At 52.9% G+C, this 11,007-nt stretch overlaps 2 long non-coding RNA genes across 4 annotated transcripts; one reads left to right on the top strand and one right to left on the bottom strand.

Moving 5' to 3' along the window:
* Positions 1-9: 9 nt before the first annotated feature.
* LOC130192181 (uncharacterized) lies at positions 10-1,087 on the bottom strand. Its single transcript, XR_008831341.1, has 2 exons — positions 996-1,087; positions 10-370 (listed from the first exon to the last, which is right to left on the bottom strand). It is a non-coding gene; the product is annotated as an uncharacterized LOC130192181 (long non-coding RNA).
* Positions 1,088-2,210: 1,123 nt separating this feature from the next.
* LOC130192182 (uncharacterized) lies at positions 2,211-5,001 on the top strand. 3 transcript variants are annotated; one of them, XR_008831344.1, is made up of 5 exons: positions 2,211-2,250; positions 3,671-3,756; positions 3,853-3,884; positions 4,115-4,159; positions 4,267-4,320. It is a non-coding gene; the product is annotated as an uncharacterized LOC130192182 (long non-coding RNA). The 3 variants fall into 3 exon arrangements; XR_008831343.1 differs by lacking the exons at positions 3,853-3,884; positions 4,115-4,159; positions 4,267-4,320 and adding exons at positions 4,782-4,813; positions 4,882-5,001; XR_008831342.1 differs by lacking the exons at positions 4,115-4,159; positions 4,267-4,320 and having other exon boundaries at positions 3,853-3,894.
* Positions 5,002-11,007: the final 6,006 nt, after the last annotated feature.

Below are 11,007 nucleotides of genomic sequence, written 5' to 3'. Positions count from 1 at the left end.
ATGAATCAGTCGCATTCAGCTCATTATTTATTGATTCCTTATTGGCTCGTGAAACCTCCGAGTCTCGGTAAACGTCGGGGTTCAGTCCACATGAGGCTCCGTCAGCCCAGAGAGACGTCTCCGTCCCTTCTGGGCTCCTCTGGGTCCGCGAGGCCGGACCCGGTGGACCCGGTGGGGGGCCGTTCTGACTCCGGCCCGAGGCCCGGCTCCGCTCCCGGGTCTCGGGCCTGTGGGGTCAGGCTGCTCAGTTGGGGGGCGATGTGGATCTCCGGGTCTCTCTGAGGGAGCAGGTGGTCCAGAGGCTGCAGGACTTCAGCCAGGTCCAGGCAGCCCGGACCCCCCAACCGCTGCAGCTGAGAGGGGGGCACGCCTGAGGAGAGAGACCAGGTTCAGCCCCTGGTGGTCGACAACCGTACTGCAGCCACATGCCAGGAGCCCCTCCCCCATGGTCAATAAACACAATGTAACCTCAAGGTTCAACATGAGTCACGGTGTGTGTGTGTGTGTATCTCTGTGTGTGTGTATCTCTGTGTATCTCTGTGTGTGTGTGTATCTCTGTGTGTGTGTGTCTCTGTGTGTGTGTGTGTATCTCTGTGTGTATCTGTGTGTGTATCTGTGTGTGTGTGTGTATCTCTGTGTGTATCTCTCTGTGTGTGTGTGTGTGTATCTCTGTGTGTGTGTATCTCTGTGTGTATCTGTGTGTGTGTGTATCTCTGTGTGTGTGTGTGTATCTCTGTGTGTGTCTCTGTGTGTGTGTGTGTATCTGTGTGTGTGTGTATCTCTGTGTGTATCTGTGTATGTGTGTGTATCTCTGTGTGTGTATCTGTGTGTATCTCTCTGTGTGTGTATCTCTGTGTATCTCTCTGTGTGTGTGTGTGTGTGTGTGTATCTGTGTGTGTGTGTGTGTGTCTGTGTGTGTGTGTGTGTATCTGTGTGTGTATCTCTGTGTGTGCGTGTGTGTGTGTGTGTGTGTGTGTGTGTGTATCTGTGTGTACCCAGGCAGTGGGCCAGCCCCTGTGGGGGGAACAGCTGCTGCAGGCCGTGTCTGATGAAGGGCAGCAGCTGGTCTGCGTAGGCCGAGCAGAAGAGGAGGTCGCGTCGCTGGGCCTCACCTGGATGACGGGCAGGGCCCAGTGCCTCCGCTCCAGCCTCTGCGGAGCCCCAGCTCAGGGCTCCGCTTAGCGCGTTGCTCAGGTGTCCATGAGCTGGGGGATCTCCAGGACCTCCAGGATCTCCGCGCCGAAACGCTCAGCACAGGTGTACATGCGGGCGGCGTCAGGACCCGATGCGCTCCGGGCCTGCTCCAAAGGCCCTTCTGCACACCCAGCAGGTCTGGCGTGTCTGGGTTCATGTCCTCTTGGCCAGGTCTCTGGGGTCCAGGTCTCTGGGGTCTCCGCGTCTCTGGGGTCTAGGGGTGCAGCTGGCAGGTCGTGGTCTAGGTCTCTGGGGTCTAGGTCTCTGGGGTCTCGGGTTTTGGTGGTCTAGGTCTCTGGGGTCTAGGTCTCGGGGTCTCAGTCTCTGGGGTCTGGGGCTCTGGGGTCTAGGTCTCTGGGGTCAGGTCTTGGGCAGTCTGGTTCTGGGGTCTAGGTCTCTGGGGCTAGGTCTCTGGGGTCTAGGTCTGCCCTGGGGTCCAGGTCTCTGGGGTCTAGGTCTCTGGGGGTCTAGGTCTCTGGGTCTGGGGGTCTAGGTCTCTGGGGCTCTAGGTCTCTGGGGGTCTAGGTCTCTGGGGGTCTAGGTCTCTGGGGCTCTAGGTCTCTGGGGTCGCAGGTGTCTAGGTCCTGGGGTCTAGGTCTCAGGGTCTAGGGTCTCTGGGGTCTAGGTCTCTGGGGCTCTGGGGCTCTAGGTCTCTGGGGTCTAGGTCTCTGGGGGTCTAGGTCTTTAGGGGTCTAGGTCTCTGGGGGTCTAGGTCTTTAGGGGTCTAGGTCTCTGGGGGTCTAGGTCTCTGGGGTCTAGGTCTCTGGGGTCTAGGTCTTTAGGGGTCTAGGTCTCTGGGGTCTAGGTCTCTGGGGTCTAGGTCTCTGGGGTCTAGGTCTCTGGGGTCTAGGTCTCTGGGTGTCTAGGTCTCTAGGTCTCTGGGGTCTAGGTCTCTGGGGTCTAGGTCTCTGGGGTCTAGGTCTCTGGGGTCTAGGTCTCTGGGGTCTAGGTCTCTGGGGTCTAGGTCTCTGGGGGTCTAGGTCTCTGGGGTCTAGGTCTCTGGGGTCTAGGTCTCTGGGGTCTAGGTCTCTGGGGTCTAGGTCTTTAGGGGTCTAGGTCTCTGGGGTCTAGGTCTCTGGGGTCTAGGTCTCTGGGGTCTAGGTCTCTGGGGTCTAGGTCTCTGGGGGTCTAGGTCTCTGGGGTCTAGGTCTCTGGGGTCTAGGTCTCTGGGGTCTAGGTCTCTGGGGGTCTAGGTCTCTGGGGTCTAGGTCTCTGGGGTCTAGGTCTCTGGGGTCTAGGTCTCTGGGGTCTAGGTCTCTGGGGTCTAGGTCTCTGGGGTCTAGGTCTCTGGGGTCTAGGTCTCTGGGGTCTAGGTCTCTGGGGTCTAGGTCTCTGGGGTCTAGGTCTCTGGGGTCTAGGTCTCTGGGGTCTAGGTCTCTGGGGTCTAGGTCTCTGGGGTCTAGGTCTCTGGGGTCTAGGTCTCTGGGGTCTAGGTCTCTGGGGTCTAGGTCTCTGGGGTCTAGGTCTCTGGGGTCTAGGTCTCTGGGGTCTAGGTCTCTGGGGTCTAGGTCTCTGGGGTCTAGGTCTCTGGGGTCTAGGTCTCTGGGGTCTAGGTCTCGGGTCTAGGTCTCTGGGGTCTAGGTCTCTGGGGTCTAGGTCTCTGGGGTCTAGGTCTCTGGGGTCTAGGTCTCTGGGGTCTAGGTCTCTGGGGTCTAGGTCTCTGGGGTCTAGGTCTCTGGGGTCTAGGTCTCTGGGGTCTAGGTCTCTGGGGTCTAGGTCTCTGGGGTCTAGGTCTCTGGGGTCTAGGTCTCTGGGGTCTAGGTCTCTGGGGTCTAGGTCTCGGGGGTCTAGGTCTCTGGGGTCTAGGTATCTGGGGGTCTAGGTCTCTGGGGTCTAGGTCTCTGGGGTCTAGGTCTCTGGGTCTAGGTCTCTGGGTCTAGGTCTCTGGGGTCTAGGTCTCTGGGGTCTAGGTCTCTGGGGTCTAGGTCTCTGGGGTCTCTGGGGTCTAGCTCTCTGGGGTCTAGGTCTCTGGGGTCTCTGGGTCTAGGTCTCTGGGGTCTAGGTCTCTGGGGGTCTAGGTCTCTGGGGTCTAGGTCTCTGGGGTCTAGGTCTCTGGGGTCTAGGTCTCTGGGGTCTAGGTCTCTGGGGTCTAGGTCTCTGGGGTCTAGGTCTCTGGGTCTAGGTCTCTGGGGTCTAGGTCTCTGGGGTCTAGGTCTCTGGGGTCTAGGTCTCTGGGGTCTCTGGGGTCTAGGTCTCTGGGGTCTAGGTCTCGGGGTCTAGGTCTCTGGGGTCTAGGTCTCTGGGGTCTAGGTCTCTGGGGTCTAGGTCTCTGGGGTCTAGGTCTCTGGGGTCTAGGTCTCTGGGTCTAGGTCTCTGGGGTCTAGGTCTCTGGGGTCTAGGTCTCTGGGGGTCTAGGTCTCTGGGGTCTAGGTCTCTGGGTCTAGGTCTCTGGGGTCTAGGTCTCTGGGGTCTAGGTCTAGGTCTCTGGGGTCTAGGTCTCTGGGGTCTCTGGGGTCTCTGGGTCTCTGGGGTCTAGGTCTCTGGGGGTCTAGGTCTCTGGGTGTCTAGGTCTCTAGGTCTTTAGAGGTCTAGGTCTCTGGGGTCTAGGTCTCTGGGGTCTAGGTCTAGGTCTCTGGGGTCTAGGTCTCTGGGGTCTAGGTCTCTGGGGTCTAGGTCTCTGGGGTCTAGGTCTCTGGGGTCTAGGTCTCTGGGGTCTAGGTCTCTGGGGGTCTAGGTCTCTGGGGGTCTAGGTCTCTGGGGTCTAGGTCTCTGGGGTCTAGGGGTCTAGGTCTCTGGGTCTAGGTCTCTGGGGTCTAGGTCTCTGGGGTCTAGGTCTCTGGGGTCTAGGTCTCTGGGGTCTAGGTCTCTGGGGTCTAGGTCTCGGGTCTAGGTCTCTGGGGTCTAGGTCTCTGGGGTCTAGGTCTCTGGGGTCTAGGTCTCTGGGGTCTAGGTCTCTGGGGTCTAGGTCTCTGGGGTCTAGGTCTTTAGGGGTCTAGGTCTCGGAGTCTAGGTCTCTGGGGTCTAGGTCTCTGGGGTCTCTGGGGTCTAGGTCTCTGGGGTCTAGGTCTCTGGGGTCTAGGTCTCTGGGTCTAGGTCTCTGGGGTCTCTGGAGTCTAGGTCTCTGGGGTCTAGGTCTCTGGGGTCTAGGTCTCTGGGGTCTAGGTCTCTGGGGTCTAGGTCTCTGGGGTCTAGGTCTCTGGGGTCTAGGTCTAGGGGTCTAGGTCTCTGGGGTCTAGGTCTCTGGGGTCTAGGTCTCTGGGGTCTAGGTCTCTGGGTCTAGGTCTCTGGGGTCTAGGTCTCTGGGTCTAGGTCTCTGGGGTCTAGGTCTCTGGGGTCTAGGTCTCTGGGGTCTAGGTCTCTGGGGTCTAGGGGTCTAGGTCTCTGGGGTCTAGGTCTCTGGGGTCTAGGTCTCTGGGGTCTAGGTCTCTGGGGTCTAGGTCTCTGGGGTCTAGGTCTCTGGGGTCTAGGTCTCTGGGGGTCTAGGTCTCTAGGTCTCTGGGGTCTAGGTCTCTGGGGCTCTAGGTCTCTGGGGTCTAGGTCTCTGGGGGTCTAGGTCTCTGGGGTCTAGGTCTCTGGGGTCTAGGTCTCTGGGGTCTAGGTCTCTGGGGTCTAGGTCTCTGGGGTCTAGGTCTCTGGGGTCTGTCTAGGTCTCTGGGGGTCTAGGTCTTTAGGGGTCTAGGTCTCTGGGGCTCTGGGGCTCTAGGTCTCTGGGGTCTAGGTCTCTGGGGTCTAGGTCTCTGGGTCTAGGTCTCTGGGGTCTAGGTCTCTGGGGTCTAGGTCTCTGGGGTCTAGGTCTTTAGGGGTCTAGGTCTCTGGGGTCTAGGTCTCTGGGGTCTAGGTCTTTAGGGGTCTAGGTCTCTGGGGTCTAGGTCTCTGGGGTCTAGGTCTCTGGGGTCTAGGTCTCTGGGGTCTAGGTCTCTGGGTCTAGGGGTCTAGGTCTCTGGGGTCTAGGTCTCTGGGGTCTAGGTCTCTGGGGTCTAGGTCTCTGGGTCTAGGTCTCTGGGGTCTAGGTCTCTGGGGTCTAGGTCTCTGGGGTCTAGGTCTCTGGGGGTCTAGGTCTCTGGGGTCTAGGTCTCTGGGGTCTAGGTCTCTGGGGGTCTAGGTCTCTGGGGTCTAGGGGTCTAGGTCTCTGGGGGTCTAGGTCTCTGGGTCTAGGGGTCTAGGTCTCTGGGGTCTAGCTCTCTGGGGTCTAGGTCTCTGGGTCTAGGTCTCTGGGTCTAGGTCTCTGGGGTCTAGGTCTCTGGGGGTCTAGGTCTCTGGGTCTAGGTCTCTGGGGTCTCTGGGGTCTAGGTCTCTGGGTCTAGGGGTCTAGCTCTCTGGGGTCTAGCTCTCTGGGCTCTAGCTCTCTGGGGGTCTAGGTCTCTGGGGTCTAGGTCTCTGGGGGTCTAGGTCTTTAGGGGTCTAGGTCTCTGGGTCTAGGTCTCTGGGGTCTAGGTCTCTGGGGTCTAGGTCTTTAGGGGTCTAGGTCTCGGAGTCTAGGTCTCTGGGGTCTAGGTCTCTGGGGTCTAGGTCTCTGGGTCTAGGTCTCTGGGGTCTCTGGGGTCTAGGTCTCTGGGTCTAGGTCTCTGGGGTCTAGGGGTCTAGGTCTCTGGGTCTAGCTCTCTGGGCTCTAGCTCTCTGGGTCTCACTGACCTGCACCGCTCCGTGAAGGGGGGCAGCTTGTCCAGCAGCCGGGACACGCTGCCCTCCACGCGGCCGAAGTCCCGGTAGGTGTGCTCGGTGCAGTCCGCGGTGCGGATGAAGGTCTGGTAGTTGGAGAAGGCCAGCTCCCGGGTCTGCTGCAGGACCTGGTCCCGCTCCTCCGCCAGCCGCTCCGGCTCCCGGACCAGCTTCTCCAGCCCGAAGGAGCTCAGCTCGGACAGGTAGCCCGCGAAGTCCGGGTTGTCCCTCCAGCTGTCCGGGAAGCTGTCCCTGAAGATGGAGGCCAGGATACTCTCGTCCTCCACGTCCACGGCCGCCATGTTGGAGCCGCTCACAACAACAACCACCACTTCCGGGTTCGTTTCCGGGTTCTTCTTCTTCGTGAGGATTATTGGTGGTAGGTGAACCAGCAGCGAAGCGCTCTACCGCCGCCCACAGTTACCACACAGCGCATGCGCAGTGTCAGTAAACAGTACTACATGTACCTCTGAGGTGTAGTACATTATAGAGTACTATGTGTAGACCTCTAGGTGTAGTACATTATAGAGTACTACGTGTAGACCTCTAGGTGTAGTACAGTATAGAGTACTATGTGTACCTCTAGGTGTAGTACATTATAGAGTACTATGTGTAGACCTCTAGGTGTAGTACAGTAGGCTATAGAGTACTAAGTGTACCTCTAGGTGTAGTACAGTATAGAGTACTACGTGTACCTCTAGGTGTAGTACAGTAGGCTATAGATTACTATGTGTACCTCTAGGTGTAGTACAGTAGCCTATAGAGTACTATGTGTACCTCTAGGTGTAGTACAGTAGGCTATAGAGTACTAAGTGTACCTCTAGGTGTAGTACAGTATAGAGTACTACGTGTACCTCTAGGTGTAGTACAGTAGGCTATAGATTACTATGTGTACCTCTAGGTGTAGTACAGTAGCCTATAGAGTACTACGTGTACCTCTAGGTGTAGTACAGTAGGCTATAGAGTACTATGTGTACCTCTAGGTGTAGTACAGTATAGAGTACTACGTGTACCTCTAGGTGTAGTACAGTATAGAGTACTGGGTGAGAAACCTAATGTAAATACTCCAGTAGAGTACCATTAGAGCAGTAAATGTACTTCGTTATACTCCTGAGACATGCATATTATTTCAGTGACCCTTGACCTCTATTATGTTGTTTTTATTATGTTATATTGTTGTAAATAAGTCATTTATTATGTCAAGAGAACATTTTGAACATTATTATATACATTTTAAAAATATACATGGTGGAAAATGTGCATTTAACAATCTACAGGAGACATTGAACGTCACAGATTTAGTTCTTGATATTTGATGGAAGTTAAACGGAAGGAAGATCATTGTTGTTATAAAACGTGTTGTCAATAAAGTTGTTTCTGAAACTCCGGTTGTGACGTCAGCGGAAGTGATGTCCGGCCCGTCGCCCGGTTGTTAAGCAGCAGAAGAGCAGCTAACTGTCAACAAGCAGGGTCCAGCTAACGGACACGCGCAGGTAACGGACACGCGCTCAGACCCACTCAGGTAGAAGCTAGCTTAGCATTAGTCAGCGAAGCCCTGCTAATAGCTAGCTAGTAGCTAACGTTAGCTTAGCTTAAATGTTAAAGTTAGGTTCACTAGTTCAAAGTAACACGTGTTACAGGTATTCAGGGTACAGTACAAGTACCTCTACCACACAGTACAAGTACCTCTACCACACAGAACAAGTACCTCTACCACACAGAACAAGTACCTCTACCACACAGTACAAGTACCTCTACCACACAGTACAAGTACCTCTACCACACAGTACAAGTACCTCTACCACACAGAACAAGTACCTCTACCACACAGAACAAGTACCTCTACCACACAGAACAAGTACCTCTACCACACAGTACAAGTACCTCTACCACACAGAACAAGTACCTCTACCACACAGTACAAGTACCTCTACCACACAGTACAAGTACCTCTACCACACAGAACAAGTACCTCTACCACACAGAACAAGTACCTCTACCACACAGAACAAGTACCTCTACCACACAGAACAAGTACCTCTACCACACAGAACAAGTACCTCTACCACACAGAACAAGTACCTCTACCACACAGTACAAGTACCTCTACCACACAGTACAAGTACCTCTACCACACAGTACAAGTACCTCTACCACACAGTACAAGTACCTCTACCACACAGAACAAGTACCTCTACCACACAGAACAAGTACCTCTACCACACAGTACAAGTACCTCTACCACACAGAACAAGTGCGTCTACCACACAGTACAAGTACCTCTACCACACAGAACAAGTACCTCTACCACACAGAACAAGTACCTCTACCACACAGTACAAGTACCTCTACCACACAGAACAAGTACCTCTACCACACAGTACAAGTACCTCTACCACACAGAACAAGTACCTCTACCACACAGTACAAGTACCTCTACCACACAGAACAAGTACCTCTACCACACAGAACAAGTACCTCTACCACACAGTACAAGTACCTCTACCACACAGAACAAGTACCTCTACCACACAGAACAAGTACCTCTACCACACAGAACAAGTACCTCTACCACACAGTACAAGTACCTCTACCACACAGAACAAGTACCTCTACCACACAGTACAAGTACCTCTACCACACAGTACAAGTACCTCTACCACACAGTACAAGTACCTCTACCACACAGAACAAGTACCTCTACCACACAGAACAAGTACCTCTACCACACAGTACAAGTACCTCTACCACACAGAACAAGTACCTCTACCACACAGAACAAGTACCTCTACCACAGAACAAGTACCTCTACCACACAGTACAAGTACCTCTACCACACAGTACAAGTACCTCTACCACACAGAACAAGTACCTCTACCACACAGAACAAGTACCTCTACCACACAGTACAAGTACCTCTACCACACAGAACAAGTACCTCTACCACACAGTACAAGTACCTCTACCACACAGAACAAGTACCTCTACCACACAGAACAAGTACCTCTACCACACAGTACAAGTACCTCTACCACACAGAACAAGTACCTCTACCACACAGTACAAGTACCTCTACCACACAGAACAAGTACCTCTACCACACAGTACAAGTACCTCTACCACACAGAACAAGTACCTCTACCACACAGTACAAGTACCTCTACCACACAGAACAAGTACCTCTACCACACAGTACAAGTACCTCTACCACACAGTACAAGTACCTCTACCACACAGAACAAGTACCTCTACCACACAGTACAAGTGCCTCTACCACACAGTACAAGTACCTCTACCACACAGTACAAGTACCTCTACCACACAGTACAAGTACCTCTACCACACAGAACAAGTACCTCTACCACACAGTACAAGTACCTCTACCACACAGTACAAGTACCTCTACCACACAGTACAAGTACCTCTACCACACAGTACAAGTACCTCTACCACACAGAACAAGTACCTCTACCACACAGTACAAGTACCTCTACCACACAGAACAAGTACCTCTACCACACAGAACAAGTACCTCTACCACACAGAACAAGTACCTCTACCACACAGTACAAGTACCTCTACCACACAGTACAAGTACCTCTACCACACAGAACAAGTACCTCTACCACACAGTACAAGTACCTCTACCACACAGAACAAGTACCTCTACCACACAGTACAAGTACCTATACCACACAGTACAAGTACCTCTACCACACAGTACAAGTACCTATACCACACAGTACAAGTACCTCTACCACACAGAACAAGTACCTCTACCACACAGTACAAGTACCTCTACCACACAGAACAAGTACCTCTACCACACAGTACAAGTACCTCTACCACACAGAACAAGTACCTCTACCACACAGAACAAGTACCTCTACCACACAGTACAAGTACCTCTACCACACAGAACAAGTACCTCTACCACACAGTACAAGTACCTCTACCACACAGTACAAGTACCTCTACCACACAGAACAAGTACCTCTACCACACAGTACAAGTACCTCTACCACACAGAACAAGTACCTCTACCACACAGTACAAGTACCTCTACCACACAGTACAAGTACCTATACCACACAGTACAAGTACCTCTACCACACAGAACAAGTACCTCTACCACACAGTACAAGTACCTCTACCACACAGTACAAGTACCTCTACCACACAGTACAAGTACCTCTACCACACAGTACAAGTACCTCTACCACACAGAACAAGTACCTCTACCACACAGTACAAGTACCTCTACCACACAGTACAAGTACCTCTACCACACAGTACAAGTACCTCTACCACACAGTACAAGTACCTCTACCACACAGAACAAGTACCTCTACCACACAGAACAAGTACCTCTACCACACAGTACAAGTACCTCTACCACACAGTACAAGTACCTCTACCACACAGAACAAGTACCTCTACCACACAGAACAAGTACCTCTACCACACAGAACAAGTACCTCTACCACACAGTACAAGTACCTCTACCACACAGTACAAGTACCTCTACCACACAGTACAAGTACCTCTACCACACAGAACAAGTACCTCTACCACACAGTACAAGTACCTCTACCACACAGTACAAGTACCTCTACCACACAGTACAAGTACCTCTACCACACAGTACAAGTACCTCTACCACACAGAACAAGTACCTCTACCACACAGTACAAGTACCTCTACCACACAGTACAAGTACCTCTACCACACAGTACAAGTACCTCTACCACACAGTACAAGTACCTCTACCACACAGTACAAGTACCTCTACCACACAGTACAAGTACCTCTACCACACAGTACAAGTGCCTCTACCACACAGTACAAGTACCTCTACCACACAGAACAAGTACCTCTACCACACAGTACAAGTACCTCTACCACACAGTACAAGTACCTCTACCACACAGTACAAGTACCTCTACCACACAGTACAAGTACCTCTACCACACAGAACAAGTACCTCTACCACACAGAACAAGTACCTCTACCACACAGTACAAGTACCTCTACCACACAGAACAAGTACCTCTACCACACAGTACAAGTACCTCTACACACAGAACAAGTACCTCTACCACACAGTACAAGTACCTCTACCACACAGTACAAGTACCTCTACCACACAGTACAAGTACCTCTACCACAGTACAAGTACCTCTACCACACAGAACAAGTACCTCTACCACACAG

This window comes from Pseudoliparis swirei, chromosome 4 (genome assembly GCF_029220125.1).
Source record: "Pseudoliparis swirei isolate HS2019 ecotype Mariana Trench chromosome 4, NWPU_hadal_v1, whole genome shotgun sequence".
NCBI lineage: Eukaryota > Metazoa > Chordata > Actinopteri > Perciformes > Liparidae > Pseudoliparis > Pseudoliparis swirei.
This window is presented reverse-complemented; position numbering and strand designations above follow the sequence as displayed.